Source organism: Halichoerus grypus, chromosome 2, assembly GCF_964656455.1.
Source record: "Halichoerus grypus chromosome 2, mHalGry1.hap1.1, whole genome shotgun sequence".
NCBI classification, from domain to species: domain Eukaryota; kingdom Metazoa; phylum Chordata; class Mammalia; order Carnivora; family Phocidae; genus Halichoerus; species Halichoerus grypus.
In genome coordinates, this window is record NC_135713.1 from 163984470 (window position 1) to 164005490 (window position 21021).

Consider the following 21021-nt stretch of genomic DNA (forward strand, 5'->3'; position numbering starts at 1 on the left):
AAACTGTTTGTGAAGCTGTTTTTATATTTTCAGCCTAATCATCATCCACCCAGGTGCCCCTATAGTTTGCCTTTCTAAGTTATGAATTGGACATACAGTCAGTTCTGTTATAATGTTATAACACACAGAGTCCTAAAATCACTGTGCTTTGTAAAATTGCACAGAAAAAAAGCCACAGAGCTTTTGGGTAAGATGGGGTTAGGGGCACAGCACTCAAAAATATCCGTAGTGACTTATTAAAAGATATGAACCTAAGACAGTTGTGCAATTTTATACATGTCCATTGGTTAAGAAATACATAAATACTATTTTGGAAAAGAAATGAACTTTAGAAGCGGCTTTAGGAGGATTGCAGCTTGAGTGTTATGGTGAAGTGGTGGAAGGAGGGTTATTTGAAATTGGATGGATAGATGTAACACCAGATGTGGATTGGTGTGGCTTAGAACGAGTTCACATGGTGAACTGCGGTAGCTGGTAGATATTTGGAAAGTGTGTGTGTTTTCTGTTCCTATGTAGCTCAGTTCAACCCAGTGCAGTTTTCTGTGTTCACTCAGTGTATCACATGAACAAAATCACGTATAAGGAGATGCAAAATTTGTGCTATGCTCAGATTGTTCCCCAGTATATTTATCACAATGGAACAAATAGATATTTTCGAAACAAGGATTATAGCAGAACTAACTATATTTCCACTTGTCTAAGAATATCTTTTTTTGGTATGTTCTTAGTATGATTGATATTTCATTATAAGGGTATATGTCATTTGTTTGCTTTACCTGTGTAATTTATATATTTGCTGTGCATGCTTGTTCATTTTGGTTGTCTTTTTTGGGTGATTAGCCTTACCAGGAATTGCTCCTTTGACAATTCCTAGAGAGTTTCTAGCACCAACTACTAAAATTCACATCCATGAATAAGAAGCAGAAAGTTTGGCTTCAGGTGGTTGTTAGTAATGATAGTAGAGTCCCAACTAGTCTGTTTTCTCTCTGCCAAGCACAAGCTTTGGATCTCTCTCTGAATGGCTACAGGAGGTTAGCTTGTGGGTTGTTGGTTTTCAGCCTTGAGATGTGGTTTGGGTTGAACACGCTACCTGGGGAGGGACTGCCAACCTCAACTGTAAGTGGCATCCTTTTAAACTATTGAGACTCATATTTAAACTCTACCCCTGCTAGCTAGGCTACTCAAATTCAATGTTACCAGGGCCGCGAGCATTCTTTATGTAGTGGGTGTGCCTTCTGCTGTACCTCAGCTCCCTTTGGAAGTCAGAAAAGGGTTACCGCTTAGCAAATGAGTTTTTACAGATAGTGAGTTAATTAAGGAGATTATAGCATCAGAACAGTTTTCACACTGACAGGCCAGGGTCTCTGATGAAACTGCTCCGTTTATATCTTGAATAGAATGTAATTTGAATCTGTCTACTGGGGAAGAATGAGCAAATGAGAATAGGAGCCACTGTTAGAAGTTTGTCTCTGAAACTTTAGTGAGTTCTCATATTTTGGCATGATTTGATTTACCATTCCTAGCATTTTCCCCAACTGACTATGGTTACTATACCTATAACATGTTTGGTGCTATGTGTAGAAAATGTCTTTAGGTAATGAGATGTCATTGTATATTTGGCCAACCTCTTGACAAATCTTTCTTCTCCTTCACCCTTCTAAATGTGTTTTGGGGTTCAGACTGGACTGTACCTCAGTAGTTCCTAATACCTATTGTTCAGTCTTTCCTTATTTGAATCTCTCTTATTTCACCCACCAAATGGTTTTTAGACCATACCAATATTTATTTTATTTTTTGCATAGTATTTTTTTTCAGGACTTGTTTACATCCAGAATTTACTGCAGTTATTCTTGAGTTTTTGGAGAGAGGGCTGCTTCTGGGTCCAGTACTTAACCAGCCTAAAGCTTAGTTTACCTGTCCTATTGTGCCAGCTTTGTGCTAGGGTTGTAAAGATGAATACAACATTATTATTACCTCAGAGAGCTTAGAGTCTAGTGCATGGGTCAGCAAGCTTTTTCTGAAAAAGGCCAGATAGTCGATATTTGAGGCTTTGCAGGCCATATTGTCTCTGTTACAACTACTTACCTCAGCTGTTGGGGTGCTAAAATAGCTGTAGACAGCACATAAATGAATGAGCATGGCTGTGTTCCAGTAAAACTTTATTTACAAAGACCGGGGGCAGCCTGCCTCTGGCCTGTGGGCCTAGTTTGCCAAACTCTTATCTGGTGGAAGTAACGGCCACATAAACAGAATGTTTCAGTATATAGTTGATTATTGTCATTTGTGGTAGTTGTGTGCTAGAAAGTCACCACAGACACTGAATTAGTGAATACTGAACCATTGCTGCTGCTTTTTTTAAGATTTTTTATTTATTTATTTGATAGAGAAAGAGAGAGGGCACAAGCAGGCAGAGCGGCAGGCAGAGGGAGAGGGAGAAGCAGGCTCCCCACTGAGCAGGGAGCCCAATGCAGGGCTCGATCCCAGGACCCTGGGATCATGACCTGAGCTGAAGGCAGATACTTAACCGACTGAGCCACCCAGGCGCCCCTGAACTATTGCTTCTAAGGGAAATATAGGCTTAGGTTTCTGTGAGCCCCTGGTTATAAGAATTTCATCAAGTGTAAACAGTACATACCTTTTTTGTTTGGTTGGTTGGTTTTTAGAGAGAGAGAGAGTGAGGAGGAGAGGCAGGGGTTGAGGCAGAAAGAGAATCCTAAGCAGGTTCTATGCTCATCGTGGAGCCCAAGGCGAGGCTTGATCTCACAACCCTGAAATCATGACTTGAGCCAGAATCAAGAGTTGGACGCTCAACTGACTGAGCCACTAGGTGCCCCATAACCTTGTTTTATGTAGGTTTCTGTTTATAGCCACTTTATTTAATATATATTGTTGATTCATTAACATTGAACTCATGGCTGACACCACTATAACTTGTGCCCGAACAGACACACGTTTTCTCTCTAAGGCACATCACAGCCTTCCTGCACTTAGGAACACTAGAACACTTCAGCACTATGCTTGGAGGCCATTTAAAGAGTGAAATCACCAACAAAAAGCACACAAATGTGAAAAATATGGCTCTAAATAGACCATGACAAGGGCACTTGCTTAAAGTATGAGAACTTGGACAAGAAGGCAGAGAGTTACCTTGTTGAACCTCAGCTGGGAACATGTGTATCAGTCGACTTGAATTTTTTGCCACTCTGGGTATGTACATGAAGGACTGCAAAAGCACCATGGGTATTGAGTTTGGTGTTATTAATGAGTTTTAGCAAGTAGCTGAATTCACAAATACAAAATCCACAAATAATGATGACCAAGTATATTGTGGTAAGTGTTGTGAGGGAGGTAAGCATTGGGTACCATGGAAGCACAGAGAACACTTGGTGCAGTCCTGGTGGAAGTATGGGTTGTAGTGAGGAAAAGGAGAGTGACTTTGGAAGGCTCTCTGGAAGTTAACTAGGCCAAGTGAGAAGAGAGTGTTCCAAGTGGAAGGAACAGCATGGGCAGAGACAGAGGAGGTGTGACACAGCCGAGGGGTTGCAGGTATCTAAATCTATGATAATTTGGAGGGTCATGTGAGAAAGGTGGAGTGGGAGAGAGACTGAGCCTTCTGTGGAAACACTTTCTAGTTTGGTGCTGTGGTAGGTATGGGTAGTGGTCAGTGGGCTAGGCCCAAATAATGTACTTCTGGATTCTAAAAGTAATTTGTATCTGGAATTTCTCATTGTTTACTTCTCATGTCTGCATTTTTAATTCAACAAAAGCAGTACTGTTTCATTCAATAAATTAGGTAGGGTGGAAACTGACTGAATTTTTTGCCCCACAGTTTGTTGATTAAAATTTGAGGGCTACTCTTTTAAACAGTGCTTTAGGCATTCCAAACTCAAATATGCAGAAGATACTAGTGTTTCTTTTGTTTTGGTTGTTGGAGGAAATTGCCAATGGCTTCGATTAGGTAGAGCAAACCTTCTTTTCTTTTCATTTTGATATTTTTATTGCTTTTAAAAATTTACAAAGCCGGGCGCCTGGGTGGCTCAGATGGTTAAGCGTCTGCCTTTGGCTCAGGTCATGGTCTCAGGGTCCTGGGATCGAGTCCCGCATCGGGCTCCCTGCTTCTTGGGAGCCTGCTTCTCCCTCTGCCTCTCTCTCTCTCTCTGTCTCTCATGAATAAATAAATAAAATCTTAAAAAAAAAAAAATTTACAAAGCCGGAGTGCCTAGGTGGCGTAGTCGGTTAAGCTTCCGACTCTTGGTTTCAGCTCAGGTCCTGATCTTAAGGTCGTGAGATCGAGCCCCGTGTGGGACTCTGTGCTCAGCACAGGGTCTGCTTGGGATTCTCTCTCCCTCTCCCTCTGCTCCCCTGCCCCGCGCCCTCCCTCTCCCCCGACCCTGCAAAAATAAATAAATAAGTCTTTTTAAAAATTTACAAAGCCAACACATCCTTATTGTAAAAAATATGAAAATGCAGATAAACAATGTGTTTTTACCATCTAGCAATAAATACTATTAACATCTTAGGGTATGCTTTTCCTGCATGTTTACATAGGTCACAGCACTTAGATTGGAAATGTCTAATGCCCATTAACCTGGGAAATCAGAAGAGAAAAAACCATGCCTAATTATCAACTCAGAACTTGATTGGAAAAGTGGTACTCTAATTTCTGAAGTCAGCGTAGGTATCATATCTTGCTGTTTATCCAAGTAGCACAATTAGAGTGACACTAATGTCTTCCCTCTCCTGTGTAAAGAGAAACTTCTTAAGCCACATGAATAAGGAAGAAGAACTTCAAGAAAGATTAGACATGTAATAGGACTGATTATTGTTTTGAAAGATTAGTCTCAAAGGGTCCATTTCATGGGGAAGCATCTGGAATTAATGATAAATTGGGGCATGAGGGATTAATTTGAGGCCCCCTGGGTGTAGAAACTTTGTGACTTTGTTTGAAAAGCTGGGTTCTAGGGGCACCTGGGTGGCTCAGATGGTTAAGCGTCTGCCTTCGGCTCAGGTCATGATCCCAGGGTCCTGGGGTCGAGCCCCACATTGGGCTCCTGGCTCAGCGGGGAGGCTGCTTCTCCCTCTCCCCCTGCTCATGCTCTCTCTCTTTCTCTCTCTGTATCTCTGTGTCTCAAATGAATAAATAAAATCTTTAAAAAAAAAAAAAAGAAAAAAAAAGCTGGGTTCTAGTTGGAAAAGTTTATAGGCAGCAATGTTGGGGTTGGCTTCTAGGTTGGTAGGAATAGAGATGGAAAGATCTTAGCAGAGGAGTGATTGCCTTTTTAAATATTTTATTTAAAGAAATGTTTTTGAATAGGTAAAAGAGTGTATGTTTGTATAATTTGTGTGTGTGTGTGTATATATATATCTGTATATATGGTTCGCTCCCTTCTTTTGCACTATTAGTGGCATATCATACACAGTTATTCGTCTTTGCTTCCCCCCCCCCCCTCATATTACTGTTGGATTTGGGAGATCCTTCCATGAGTGCTTGCCTACAGGTCTGTTGTGTATCTTGTAGAGTCTGGCAGCTTGAGAGATTTTATTAATTTTGTCCAGCATCTGATATGTCAGAGGAAGGACAATGCAGAGGTTAACAGCTTGGGCTTTGAGAACTTCTCAGTTCAAGTCTTAGTTTTATTGGTTATCAGCAGTGAGGCTTTAGGCATGCACTTCAGTTTCTTCATCTGTCAGATGGTGATACTGATAGACTAAATGAAGTAATGCATGTGAAGAACAATGAGTGGCATATTGTAACTTCTCATATATTGGTGGTGGTAGTTGTTATTTACATACTTATGTTTTTGTTATAATCTTTTAAGCTGTTAAGTTTGTTTTTGCCTTTTTTACTGTTTCTAACCAAAGTGAACAGTGAGGCCTGATAATTCACAGACTGGGAGCCCACTGTTTAAATGCAGACCTGTTTTGTTTGACATGAAGAGTTTTATTTAATAATGACAAATTTCAAACACACACAAGAGAAAATAATAAAATGAACCCCCATATACCTGTCACTCACATTCAACAGTTACCAAGATTTTTCCATATTTGTTTCAGCTTTCCCTCATGTGTCATTCCGCCCACCCCAGGTTGAAGTATTTTATTTTATTTTATTTTATTATTTTATTATTTATTTATTTATTTATCTATTTATTTATTTTTAAGTAGGCTCCATGGCCAGCATGGAGCCCAGTGTGGGGCTTGAACTCACAACCATGAGATGAAGACCTGAGCTGAGATTAAGAGTCCAACGCTTAACTGACTGAGCCACGCAGGTGCCCTGGTTGCAGTATTTTATTTATTTTTTTAAAGATTTATCCATTTGAGAGAGAGAGAATGAGCAGTGGGGGGCGGGGGAGCAGAGGGAGAGGGAGAGAGAGAATCCTCAAGCAGACTCCCTGCTGAGCACAGAGCCTGACACTGGGCTTGCTCCCACAACTCATGAGATCATGACCAGAGCTGAAGCCAAGAGTCAGATGCTCAACTGACTGAACCACCCAGGTGCCCTTGGTTGAAGTATTTTAAAGGAAATTCTAGATAATGCATCATTGCAACCCTACATACTTCACTTCTGTACACACCTTTTGAAAAGTAATAGACTTTTTCTTATATACCACAGTGCCATTGCCGTGTCTGTCCGTGGCATCATTTGGTATCTGATCCATAACTTCATTTCCCACATTATCTAACAAATGTCTTCTTAGAGTTGGTTTGTTCAAATCAAGACCTACATGTTATGTTTGATTGTTTTGTCTCCTTTCTTTTAATCAAGAACAGTTCTGCCTTCCCTTTTAAAAATGTTCTTCATGTCATAAGCTTGTTAAAGAAGCTGGTTAGTTGTCCTGTAGAATTCCCACATTCTGGATTTGTCTTTGTTTCCTTGTGGTATCGTTTAACCTTTCCTTCTGTCCCTCATATTCCTGTAAATGAGAGTTAGCTCTAGAAACTTGGTTAGGTTCAGGTTCAGCCTTTTTGGCAAGAGTACTTCATAGGTGGTGCTGTGGGCCTCATTTTGCCCTGCATTAGGAGGTGTCTGATTATCTCACTTTTAGTGATGCGAAGACTAATCAGATGGTTGGTGGGCCAAATAGTAGATTTTTGCTTGTTTTGTTTTAAAGGTTCAATCAGTTGCCAGCTAATTTAAAAAAAAAAATCAAGATCTGGCAACAATTTGCCAGAGCCAGGTAGCAGCTACCCCCTTTTAATCAGGCTTGTGTTCTCCAGTTTACCCCGACCCTCCTCCTTCACCCCTCCCCCCATACTTACATACTGCTCACTTTCGTCACCTACCTTGTCTCTGTAGGCATTTGATTTTGTGATCAGTGCTTTCAAAGTGCTGCCAAAATGGGTTATTGCAATCTAGGCTTTTTTTTTTTAAGATTTTATTTATTTTTGACAGAGAGAGTGTACAAGCAGGGGAAGCCCAGGCAGAGGAAGAGGGAGAAGCAGGCTCCCCGCTGAGCAGGGAGCCCAGTGTGGGGCTCGATCCCAGGACCCTGGGATCATGACCTGAGCCGAAGGCAGACGTTTAACCGTCTGAGCCACCTAGGCGCCCTGCAATCTAGGCTTTATATTGTTTCTCAGAGATTGTTTAGGATTGGCAAGTCCCTCTAATCAGTCCTCATTTTGGTCACAGTTTGGAAATGTCTTAATCATTGGACCATAAGTGTTGTTTTGGTTTTTCTTTTTCTTTTTTTTGGGTGGGGGGGCGTGCATAAGTGTTTTGCTTGGCTTCACATGGTATTGTCATTGTTGTTGATCCAGAAACTAGATAGCAGTATGTCCTGCTACCAGGCTGGTTCCCTCTTTGTCTTCAGTCTAGTAGTGAGCCTAAGGAATCTGGAGGTATATCATTTCTGTTTCCTGATGAAATTAGTACCTCTGGGAATGGAATCCTACACACACAGCTCTGGGACAGCTTCTTTCCTCAACATCCTGTTGCAGCCAAATTTGGTGAAAAGTGAGAAGTTACTCTGCCTAAGCGTGTGAACTGAAAAGCTTCAGGCTGTGCTCTAGTTAAGTCTGAATGCCACCAAACCAGTTGATTGGAAATAAACTTTTTGGGCTCCTGGGTGGCTCAGTCGGTTAAGCATCTGCCTTCGGCTCAGGTCATGATCCCGGGGTCCTGGGATCGAGCCCCGCATCGGGCTCCCTGCTCAGCGGGGAGCCTGGTTCCCCCTTTCCCTCTGCCTCTCCCCCTGCTTGTGTGCTTGCTCTCTCTCTCTCAAATAAATAAATAAAATCTTTTAAAAATGCAAATCAAAATAGTAAGAAAACACTTAAAAAAAAGAAATCAACTTTTCTTATCTTTTGTAGTTTTCTCTAACCCCTGAAATCTCTGGCAGAGTGAGAACCTTGTTTCTCTAGGCTTGGAAATCATGGTTTCTGCCTGAAAGTTTACATGCTGCCCCTACCTAAATCTCATGTGTCCATGTTTCCATGGTGGTTTTTTTTTTTTCTTAGAGGGCGCTATTAGACGTTGAGAATGATGATTTTTCTTTCTGACTGAATGCATGGCTCTCTGAGGCTGGGTAGTACATGAGTATATTTTTTCTTGCATTTAATCAAGAATCCAGCAAAGTAAACATTGGCCAACAAAGGAGCACAGCTTCACTGTGAGAAACCAGGTCAGGTGGCCTGTAGCACAGAGCTCTCACATGCTCAACTTGTTATATTTGTTTGAAGGCTTTTTTATTTTTAAAGTGTGTTTTGCAGGTGGCATTTTCTTCAGACCATTTGTCTGGTTTTTCAGTGCCCCTTGCATAGTTTGTGCACCTGAGCTGCTGCCGCCGCTGCCGCTGCCACCACGTGCTGAAGAGAAAGCTGTGGTGTGTGGGTGGTACACATCGAATACCTCCCCCCGACCGCCCCATGAACGCAACTATAGCTCAGAGCATGGTCTTAGAAGGCCTGCTTTCTTAGGCAAGATGACTTGTCTTAGAGTGAGTTTTAGGTCCTAATGTGCTATCGTAAACCTTCAGATTGGCACTTCCACAATTAGTGCCATGAGGTACAGCTCAAAAAACTCTTGGCCTGATTTTCTCTGGATGGCATAAGCATTGATTTGATCTATAGTGAGAGAAGAATTGGGTCTCTGTGCTAATAAGTAAATGTTTTTGTCTGTGGTAACTCGATTATTTCATTGCCCTGTCATTATCAAAGCAGGGTGGGTACCATACAGTTTTGCAGGGTTGCTGTGGGAATTACATGAACATCATGTCATTTATATAGCCCTTTACTTTTGTGAAGTAGTTTATAGTACGTGCCTTATGTCATACTCCTCCACCCTGGAAGCTATCTGAAAGTATTCTGTGAACTGAGATTTGGCAACATAGGATGACAGGAGTTCGTAAAGCCTCTTTCTGTAGGAAGAGGCTACAGGTTGGCGCTCTTTTTCTTAGGCCTTAAGAAACAGAACTTGGTGAGATTGCTCAAAGGTAGAACCAGGACTGGGTTTTTCAGATATTGATAATGTGTTCTGTGAGAAAGAGCCCCTAACAGGCAAGGACTGGGGCTGCTTGCCTGGATCATTGCTGGACTTTGGGCTGATGTCTTTCTTTGTCTCTTTGTGGTTGGCAGTGAGTAGAAGTTTCTCAAAGTACATTGGCCGTACCTACAAACCCTTAACGCCCCATATGACCTCGGTCACCAAACCACTTCAGGGCTTTATTTTTATCCTAGCCGTTTCGTTTCAAGATGTGAGGTTGGTTTCTTTCCCCTAGCAGAGCAAAGTTCTCTGGGGGAAGAAACAGAGTGCCAGGGTGCAGTTGAGGCTGGTTAAACACCAAAACCACACTCTTCATCTTTCTGGGCTTGAGACGTGACATAAGCCATGCTGCAAACACCAGCTTCCACACTGTGAAGAAACCTTGTCAGATACTAACTTCATTTATTTGGTGTGTGTGTTTTGTTTTTAATTTTAGACTAGTAAAATGTGGGGGAAAAGAGGTATACCTGCCCATTCTGCTCTAGCCAGAAATTCTAATTCTAAGAATGGACACCTTGTTAAAATCCAGTATTTCCGAGCTTAAGGTTTTTCATCTTCCCCAACAGTGTTGATGAGAACTCTCACAACTCACCAGGTCTCAGGAAACCGGATTACCAACATATCCTGTTCGCGTGCATGTGTGTATTCTGTGTTACCCACAGGCCACTTTCCACCCCACGTGACCTTTAGTTACCATCCGGAAAGTCAGGACCCAGATACCAGTCAGAATTTCCAGGCTTTGGTTTGGTTTAGACATTTTAGAAAATGTTAACAGTAGTAATTTTACAGAGACTTTCTGAGTGGCACACATAGTGAATAGGAAGTAACACGTCCTGAGAAGATGGGGAAAGGCAGTACCGATACTCTTCAAGAAACGTGTTTGAAAAGGAACATTCAGGAGAAAACTTGCAACCAAAATGCACAGGGGAGGAGGAGAGGACAGGAGAGAATTATTTAATTAATTAGAAGTAAATAATGCCCCAGTTTTTAGGTTTTAAGGCTAAATTCTGAAGCTCTTAGTACGTTCATTAAAATTATAGTACACATTATTAAAGTTGTTTATTACACACTTCATCACATTTTATTTTAATCAGCATCTCTCAGTGTGAACAGGCTGTAATGAGTCAGGTAATGCTCTAGAACAGGGGTAGATAAAAGACTGCCAGTGGCCTGCAAGCTCAGAGTGGTTTATAACATACTTACATAAGGACTTGTTTAAAAAGAAGAACATGTGACAGAGATGTATGTGGCCCACAAGGCCTAAACAATTTACTCTTTGACCCTTTACAGGAAGAGTTTGCCCACCACTGCTCTAGAATGGGAAGGGTGAAGGCAGTTAATACAGTGGCGGTCCTTCACTTAGGACATTGATTGTTAATAAGTGTTATTGCCTTTGGGGGGGGCGGTTCCTCATTTTTCGGAACTGTCACTGCAGGATGTTTAGCATGCCCACTAGATACCAGTAGCGGCCCTCACACATTTCCAAGCAGTCCCTGGAAGGAGTGCTACCATTCTGGTTGAGAATCACCAATACAGGAGCTTGATGAAATCAAAAACACCTTGTTAAGGTTTCCTCTCTCATTTCCTATCAGTCAGAGAGACAGGTTTGGGATTTGGCTCTTCCTGGCATAAGGATTGACCATAGTGAGAGAGAATGTGAGTAACTCGTGGAACAAGGAGAGTGCTCAGTAGGGTAGAATAAAAAGGTTTTAAGGAGGCCATTTAATGAATATGTTGCATGTTCACCCTTAAAGAATTGAGGTTGATGTTTAATTTATGAAAGCTTTGTTTTGATGTTACACATGCTTTGTAAAGCATGTTCCTCTCTATGTTAGAGGAAGAGTAGCCATCTAGACATTAAGACATTAAGACAAACCAGCTAGATGATTTTGAGATTATAATATTAATAATAATATTAAGTAGCCATCAGCCTATATTAAGACAAACCAGCTAGATGATTTTGAGATCTGTGGGAATCTGTATGGTATACTTGAGAGACTTGTTCAAAGCCGACGTAAGGATGTAGTTTTGGCATCTTGTGAATAACCTGATATCCAGACTTAAGCCAGAACTCTGGGGTTGGAGAATTTTCCAGCCTGGGAGAGTTGACTGAGAAAAGTCCTCCTTTGGCTCCTTACCAAGTTAGACAAGGGAGCAATCAGCTGCTGAGTTCTAGCCAACTGGAATGTATGTGAGGGTATACTATAAATCGTCCCTTAGGATCCAGCTCCTAGTCTGTGAAGAGCCTTCCAAATAAGAATGAGACCCTTACATAGGATCCTTGTCACTCTGCCGCTGCTTTAAGAAGGGGTAGAGTAGTGATTTGATGTTACTGTGGGAGCAGCTCACTTTATATAGTAACGTACTGCCTGTTGTGTGGGGCAAGAGATTGCACTGACCTTTTCGTTTTCCCCCTGTTGCCTTTCTCACCAATTTCCTGTATCGTTCTTTATTTCTGACCGTACTCTTGGGGAGATGTATCTGCAGTTCTATCATTCTGTAATCCCTCTCTACTCTTAAAGGTTCCAGAATTTCATCTGTCTACTCTGTTTTCCCTGTCTTGGATGTAATGTTTGAGCTAAGATAGTGAATATGAAAAAGTTGTTTTCTTGGCTGGTGATCTTCTCCCAGTCGGCAGACTATTTGTTAGGCTTCAGGGGGAAACTCCAGGTTTTTCTCCCCTCTTGGAAGCCTTTCACTTTACTCATAAATATTTAATATTGAAGTTACTGCTCAGTTTTATTTTTCCAAGTATTACTATATAGACATTAGACCAGAAGGACCTTAAAATACTATGGAGACTCTTTCTGATGCTTGAGTCTCTGTAAAATGTATTTACCACACATTTTTGAGAGCTTCAGTGATTTTTTTCAGTTGTCGGTCTTCCATCTGTCCACTGATCGAGAACTTGATTATCTGTTATGGAAATCACTAGGCATCTCCTACAATTGTTCTTTCCATGTCATTCATGCCTTGAACCATCAGAGAACTGTGTACATGGGTAACATATTGGTTCCCAGTAGTATTGCTTTGACTGAATTGTACTTTGGTGTAAGGTCATCAGCCTATATTAAGACAAATAATAAAGAGGTCTAGGGAATCATTGCTATTTGTATCACATGGTATCTTCTTTCTGGAAACCCATGGGAGAAATGTCTGCTTTTAGTATCAGAGATAGTTGTGCTGTGTGGATTTTTTTTAATTTAACTTCATGCACATATATGAATTTGTTTTTAAGAATAATTGTCTTAATTGTCCCAGAGGTTAGTGTCAAACTTGTAACTTCGTTTAATAAATATGAAGGACTTTCTGACATGCATTTTGTGTCATGTCCTTACTACTAGTGACCTCTGATTTTTTTTCTCTTTTGTTCCTTTCTTGTTTTCAATTTATTTTATGCTGCAGTATAGTATATACCTTCGTACGTTGCCTAAATAACAGTTTTATATGGACATTTTTCTCTTTTTCTCTTGCTTAATCAGTTGTAAAACCTCTTAGGTCAGCTAGTCCTCTCTGAGGGGATCAGGGTTTTCCCTGTCCCCATTCAGGTTCTTTCCGTAAATATTTAGTGAGTACCTTTATGTGTTAATCATTATTCTAGGCACTGCACACATCTTTTCCTTAAAGATACAGTCTAGTAGGAAAAACGGATATGTAAATAAATACTTGGCAGTAAAATGTTACAAATGCGATGATAGAAATATGTACACTGTACAGGGATAATACAGAGGAGAAAGACATTAACTCATGATGAACAGGGAAAGCTACCTAGAAAGGTGATCTGTCCTTACTTTTGAAGGATGAAAGAAGTTCTTTAGGTAGATGGGAGTAGCCAGCTTTTCTGGCAGAAGGAACAACATAGATAAAAATATGGTGTGGTTAGAAACTGCAAGTGGTTGCTCCTAGGATTCCTGGCCAAGAGTCTGTAATTAGAATATCTTAGGCCATGGTACAGATGTCCAAATTGATGTGTTTAATCAGTCAGCTGGAGCTGAAGATTCATCACAAAGTAGATACTTTGGGCTCTTGATTTGGCCCAAGCTTAGAAGTGGATCCTTCAAATAGTTCTTCTCTGCTTTATTTTATGCATTAGCAAAAGTTGAGTCATCCTAAAGTCATGCCTTCCATCATTCTGGGAAGCTTTCTGAGCCAAGGCCAGTTTGGCTTAGGAGTAGGTTATGCTTTGTGTTGTAACCATTGGCAATAAGTCCTCTTCTTGCCCTGCACACGCACAGTAGGACTGCAGCTAATGAAGCACATGGGAAGGAGGAGCTGGGATGATACCCTCTGCGGATTTACATTTTTCTGGGGTGTTTCTTGGTAAGGATGCTAAAACTTTACTCTAATAAGATTCTGAGCTGACTTGTGCCACAGATCTCTGAGATACTGGGTCCTAATTTGTAAAGCAAACTATGTGTAAGTCAGTTGACATTCTCTCTGAGGAATTTTTTTGGCAGATTTTCCTTTAGACTTCTGGACAGATCTGTAAAACAATATGCCTTTTAAAATACTTCAACGTGACACACATCTAAAGGTTGAATAAGGCACTAATAGATGCCCTCGGTGTTTCCAATAAGCTGTCCCTTGTGGCTAATGGGGACTAGGACTTTCATCTTCTGGAATACATTCCTAAATTGTTTTTTATTTCCACGGACACATTTCTTAATCTCTTCCCTTGTTTCTACCTCTGTAAAGTAAGGCTATAGTCTATACCATCAACAGATCTGGTATTTGACACCAGTGTAGCTTTTTGCACTTAGATGGAGTCCCAAACTTTTAGCACAGTCACCTTCATTTCTACCCCCTCAGAGTTAGAATCTTGGTGTGGGGGTTAGGACATACAGGGCAAAGGGTTATTGGCTATGGAATAAAGGCTTTTGGTGGGACAGCAGAAAAGATTGTGGTAATTAAAAAAAAAAAAACCTTTTATTACAAAATAATATCCATACAGAAAAGTATACGTATCAAAGCCATACAGTTTGATAAGTTGTCACAAACTAAGCATATGTGTGTAACCAGCAGAGTTTAATTGGTTTTTGACTCATGTTACTTTTGTTCTTTTTAACTCTAAATTCCGATATTCCCTATATGTTTAATAGTTACATTAACAGGGAGAGAGCATTGTAAATAAATTAGGAAGAAGTTAATGCTCATGTTTTCCCTTGCTAATGCTTTCTGGTATGCCTAAGACTGATTTTTCATTGTTGAGAGAAGAAAGGAGAATTGGACCAAAGATGAGAGATTTAAAGGTGTTTGCCCCGTCTTTTGAACTAGATATTTTGGGTCTGGGAACAAGCACAGAAAAGACATGACTGACAAAAAACTAGATGGAAGCAGGCCTTGCCTTCAGTCACAGCGAAACTGAGTCTCTCACCAGAAGTGCTGTGGTTTTTGGCCTTAATGTTGAACTGTTTGGCTGTGGGGGGTTGGGGGGTGTGTGACATCATGGCCTACCTGCTTCTGGAGACACTTGGATCAGGCTGGGATGTGGAATCCCAGAAGTCCTGCGCTGCCATGTTTATAGTCTTGTCTTTGGTGTCCAGGTAAATGCCAGGCTGTACCAGGTCATGTTGTCTGTGTGTAACCCATTTTTATTCTAACAGTTTTTTTCTCTTTTTGCTGCTAGCTGACAGTGACGTAGAGGTGTCTGTGTTGATAAAGAACAGATACAGAAGTTTGCATCCAAACCTGAATAACCATTTTTAACTTGAAACACTTTTCCTAGGAGTTGATGCACCAGAATCCTTCCCTTATTTGGTGCCCTGCTTAAATCTGAAGCTTGCACGAGGTTGCCAGAGCGCTCTGTATGCTGATTATTTGCTTTTTGGTACCCACAGCAGAGTGGTTTGTGAAACCTTCTTTGTGACCACATCTTTCTTAAACTGAAGCTTTGTTCTCCTTTGGGTTCTTAGATTAGTTCTTGCTCCTCCCTTTCCTGAGAGATTCGGGGGTTTTCCTGTATTGTGGTAGGTGGGTAGGCAGGAGGGTATGTTTTCAGATATTTTTTCTGGATTATGCACAGTCCCTTGATGATGGTGTATGAATGTACATATATTCTTTGACTCTTGAAGAACTATTTCTCTATTAACCGGGCAGTTTATGGATTTATTTAGAAAAAATGTTAGAGTTTTTATTTACTAGTTCTATTACTGCTATTTCACTGTTACAGAAAGCAGGGTTTTATTCACTTTTCTCACTTTTCTTTCTTCCTGTTGGCATTATCTTAGGGTGCATTTGTTAAGTGCTTCCACTGACTTGCCAGATATGATGTGGACTGGAAGTATCTACTTCCCTTAAACTGTAAGACTTCTCAGTTGGTTTGAACTAGTGGTCTCTCAGTGAATGATAGCTGGAACCATTAGCGGGTTTTTGCTTGGGGTTGCTTTAGCTTTTGGCCTTTATAAACATTCTCGGTGGCTGTCTTGGTTCTGCCGAAAAGATTGCCTTCTTTAAAGGTGAAAGATTAAGAGCTCAGACTCTGGAGCCAGACTGCCTGGGTTAACCTTGGACAAGTCATTCTCTGTTGCTCCATTTCCTCATCTGTAATATAGAAACCATAGGATTACTGAACTCACAGGATTGTTGTAGGTTAAATGAGTTAATAGACAAGGTGCTTAGAACAGTGCCTTACGCATAGAAGGTGCTCTAGAAGTTTGGACTTTTATTATTAAGGTGCTTGGGTGTGTCACACTTGTTTTGTTCAGCTGGAAAAACTTGAAGTCTTATTATCTGAAATGTGTTTGGGTAGCCTGGGGTACTTTTAACTCCTAAAGCACAGAGCCAGCTCTGTAAATTCAACCAGTCCTCAGTGGGGGGCTATCTCCAAGCTTTCGAAAGTTACAGCCCAGTAAGGTGTTAGGCCACACTCCCCCCCACTGTGTGGATTATAAGCTGAGTAGAAGAGTAGAATACTGGATAGGTTCTCCAGTTCTTTGTTCTCATTGGCTGAGCCTTTTTTTGTGCTTCAGAGTATGTCTTTCGCTCCTGCCATATGTCAAGCCAGAAGTTGTACACATATGGGTATTATAATCTTCGGAGACAACTCTCTTACATCCATCCATCTCTCCATCTACCAGTCTATCACTGTTGATAATTCCTGTGTCCTGGGTTATAGAAATGAAACATTAACTAAAGTATATCTATCAGGGGCGCCTGGGTGGCTCAGTTGTTAAGCGTCTGCCTTCGGCTCAGGTCATGATCCCAGGGTCCTGGGATCAAGCCCTGCAGCGGGCTCCCTGCTCAGCAGGAAGCCTGTTTCTCCCTCTCCCACTTCCCCTGCTTGTGTTCCCTCTCTCGCTGTGTCTCTCTGTCAAATAAATAAATAAATCTTTAAAAAAAAAAAAAAAGTATATCTATCACAGTCTAGAGCTGTGCTGACCAGTGTGGTAGCCATATTGGCTATTTAGATTAATTAAAATGAAATACAATTAAAAATTTAGTTTCTCAGTCACACTGGCCACCTTTCAAATACTCATTACCCACATGTGGCTAGTGGCTGCTGTATTGGTCTGTGAAGATAAGGAACATTTCTGTCATGGTGGACAAAGTTCTAGGGACAGAGCTGGTCTAAAGACAGATGTGTATGTACTTAAGACGTACTGTGATACACAGCATCAGAGGTGTATGAAATATTCTCTAAGCCTTCAGGATAAGGTATTAGGCTCAGCCTAGGGGTAGAGGGTTGGGAAAGCAAGGAAAAGTAGGACTTTATTAGATATAGAAAAGCTTGGCAGCCAAAAGAACATGGTGAATTTCAGGCACCATGAATAATTCTTTGTTGCCTGAAGTATAGGCCTCATCAGCCAGGGTGGAGACAGGAGGAACAGCAGAAGACCAGACTAGAAAGGCCATTTGTTCACCAAGTATTTATTGGTTATCTCCTTTGAGCCCACTGTTGTGAACAAAATATACGAAGTCCTTGCTGTCATGGTGTGTGTGTGTTTGTGTAAAAATTGGTGATAAATGCTCTAAAAACAGGGTAAACTGGAGCAGTGGTTCTCAAACTTGTCCCAAAAACCTGGGGAGCCTTTAAAAATCCCAGTGCTCAGGTCTCACCCCCAGGTGTCACGCCTGTGCAAATTAAATCAGTGTCTGGGGATGGAGGCCAGGCATCTGTATTTTCAAAAGATTTGCACGCCATTCCATTGTGCTATAAAGTTTAGGAACCCTCGTATTGGAACATAAAACTGGGAGCATGCTTGGCACATTCAAGGGACAGGAGGCTACAGGAGTAGAGAGTGAGTATTGGATAGGCCTTTTATAGGTTACTGTAAGGATTTTGGCTTTTTTTTTTTTTTTAAAGATTTTATTTATTTATTTGACAGAGAGATACACAGCAAGAGAGGGAACACAAGCAGGGGGAGGAGGAGAGGGAGAAGCAGACTTCCCGCTGAGCAGGGGACCTGAGCCGAAGGCAGACGCTTAACGACTGAACCACCCAGGAGCCCTGGCTTTTTTTTTTTTAAGGTTTTATTTTATTTTTATTTTTATTTTTTTAAAAGATTTTATTTATTTATTTGACAGAGAGAGACATAGTGAGAGAGGGAATACAAGCAGGGGGAGTGGGAGAGGGAGAAGCAGCCTTCCCGCCAAGCAGGGAGCCCGACACGGGGCTCGATCCCAGGACCCGGAATCATGACCCGAGCCGAAGGCAGACGCTCAACGACTGAGCCACCCAGGTGCCCCTTAAGGTTTTATTTTTAAGTAATTTCTATACCTACCCAAAGTGGGGCTTGAACTCAGACCCCTGAGATCGAGAGTCATATGCTCCACCAACTGAACCAGCCTGGCGCCCTGGATTTTGTCTTTTATTTTGATGTTAACTGTGATCTCTTTTTGTCCAGTCTCTTGGGCCAGAATATAGCAGAGGGAACTGCTATTCCTCAGGATCAGAATGCTTAATTCCTGATAGAACTCTGTTTTTCTTTGAATACCTTTGTCTGGGTTTTGTCAAATTATCCTCCAAAAAGAAATAGATTTAAATTCTCATGAATAATGATGAGTATGTTACTTCCCTACAGCATTAATATTAGTACTGCACTATTTTTCTTGAGGCTTTTGTGTGTAGCACCTGGATAGTCTATTTAATCACTATCAAATCTGTATGTTTTATATATTCTTCAGTCACTTATCGAATATGTACTAAGTACCAACCACCATGCTAGGTAGGCCATTTAAAAATATTGAAAGGGGGGCGCCTGGGTGGCTCAGCCGTTAAGCGTCTGCCTTCGGCTCAGGTCATGATCCCAGGGTCCTGGGATCGAGCCCCACATCAGGCTCCCTGCTCCGCAGAAAGCCTGCTTCTCCCTCCCCCACTCCCCCTGCTTGTGTTCCCTCTGTCACTCTGTCAAATAAATAAATAAAATCTTTAAAAATAAAAAAATAAAAATATTGAAAGGAGGGCGCCTGGGTGGCTCAGTTGGTTGGGCGACTGCCTTCAGCTCAGGTCATGATCCTGGAGTCCCGGGATCGAGTCCCGTGTCGGGCTCCCTGCTCAATGGGGAGTCTCCTTCACCCTCTGACCGTCTCCCTTCTCATGCTCTTTCTCACACTCTCTCTCTAAAATAAATAAATAAAATCTTTAAAAAAACATATTGAAAGGAAATAAGAATATCCAGATTATCTCTAAAAATGAAATCACTGTTTCATTTGGTTTGGGACTTTTTCTAAAGACTCATACTTGGTTTGGGGCCACTGCTGGTCTCTGTAGATGAGTTATTTAGAACTAGAACCCTTGGGAGTTAGGGACAGGGATCATGATTGAGTGTGGAATGACCATTTCCTTTATCTTCCCTCTCTTCTCTGTCTTCATTGCCATTGGGTGATTGCAGTAGCTTCTTAATTGGTCTCCTGGCCTCCACACATTTGACCCTGGCCAACTTCTCCCCCTGGCCCCCCCCCCGGCCGCCAAAAAAAAAAAAAACCCTAAAATTTCTAAACAGTAGCTAGAATGTCCTTTCAAAAATGGAGGTTTGCTCATGTCACTTCTCTGTTCAACACTTTTCAGTAGTTTGATTGAAATCAGACTTTTTACTGAGGAGTACAACTTGACTTAGCCTATTTCTCCACACTCCCTCTTGCAGAATCACTTACCTGCTCATACCAGTCTACCACATACCACTCTTGGGACCACCACACATGCTGTTCCATTTACTTATGACACACAGACAAGACTCTCTACCTGCTCTAAAACCAACTATTTATTCAGCCTTCAGGTTTCAACTCAAGGATCTACTCCTCTGAGATCTCTAATGCCCCTGCTGTGGAAGTATAGAGCATCCTGTATGTCCCTCATCATGGCACTTTATTATTATGTCACCCACAGAGCAGGGATCATCTCTGTCTTTGTTCTTGGTTCGTGCAGTGTCCTGTACATAGAAGGTGGACAGTTAGTTTTCGTTGAATGAATAAATGACCTTAGCACCCTCACACTCCTGTCAACCCATTCACTTATAAGATGGGTTTGAGGTTGTGTGTGTGCCTTTGGAGAACTGTTTTTCTGGTTACCCTCCTGATCACCAAGTGGGAGCTTCAACCATTTCCTCTTCTCTCTCACTTTGTGCAGTGCACACAGGGTGTCCCAGCTCACCTACTTTTCGGGTGGATGGCCATGAGAGTTCCCAGGCGCTGAGAGAGATGAGTCAGAAAGAAGAGTCATTCAGAAAGTAGCCCAGTCAGAGCAACAGTGCTGCCCTTTGGCTGAACTTTCTCTCTTTCTCTGTATACCTTGACATGTCAGGCTGGTGGCACTTTTGAGCTGGTTGTTATAGATTGTCACACCACAGCACAGGGATTCATAAACCTTAATCTGGCACTTTCCCTCGATTACAGATTGTTTTGGGAAGTGTCCACGGGCCCTCTAGCCTACGTAAAAACTTTATTGGCTTTGGGTATGTTCTGTTTCCACTTGGTCACTTAGCCCCATAGTGGCATTGAAGGTGGAAATCCGGAGAGTCCCATTTATATTTATTTGTAGCCTTCGGGGCTTTTGAGTTCAAAAGCTTTTAGAACAGCACTCTTTTGGCATTTGGTGGGTTTTTGTTTGGTTTGGTTTGGTTTGGTTTGGTGCTATCATAGAATAGGATGGTGCTTACTCAAAAGCTGGCAAGAAAAGTTAGATTTAGTTAGAGTCATACATTTGTGGGCTTTTTAGAATTGGAAGGAACACTGTAGATTGGTGATTGCCCTCCTCCTCACTACCCTTCTTCACCTGTCAGCCCGTGGAATCATCGCTGTTTACAGTAGATGTGTGTGGTAACCCTCAAGTGTTGTACAGGTAGAAAAATTTTTTTGATACCCTAATGTTATAAATCTAGCGCAGGGATCAGCACACTTTTTCTGTAAAGGGCCAGATAGTAAATATTTTAGGCTTTTGGGCCACACACTCTACTGAGGCTACTCACCTTGCCTTTGTAGAGGTAGCGACAGACAAGATGTAAACAAGCTAGTGTGGCTGTGTTTCAACAGAACTTTACTTATGGATGCTGAAATTTACATTTCATATAATTTTTCTGTGTCATGAAATACTCTTTTGAGTT

General features: G+C 41.5%; 1 protein-coding gene across 5 annotated transcripts in view; it reads left to right on the top strand.

Moving 5' to 3' along the window:
* SMG6 (SMG6 nonsense mediated mRNA decay factor) overlaps positions 1-21021 on the top strand; it is a 229584-nt gene that overhangs the window by 19921 nt on the left and 188642 nt on the right. The window lies entirely within an intron of this gene.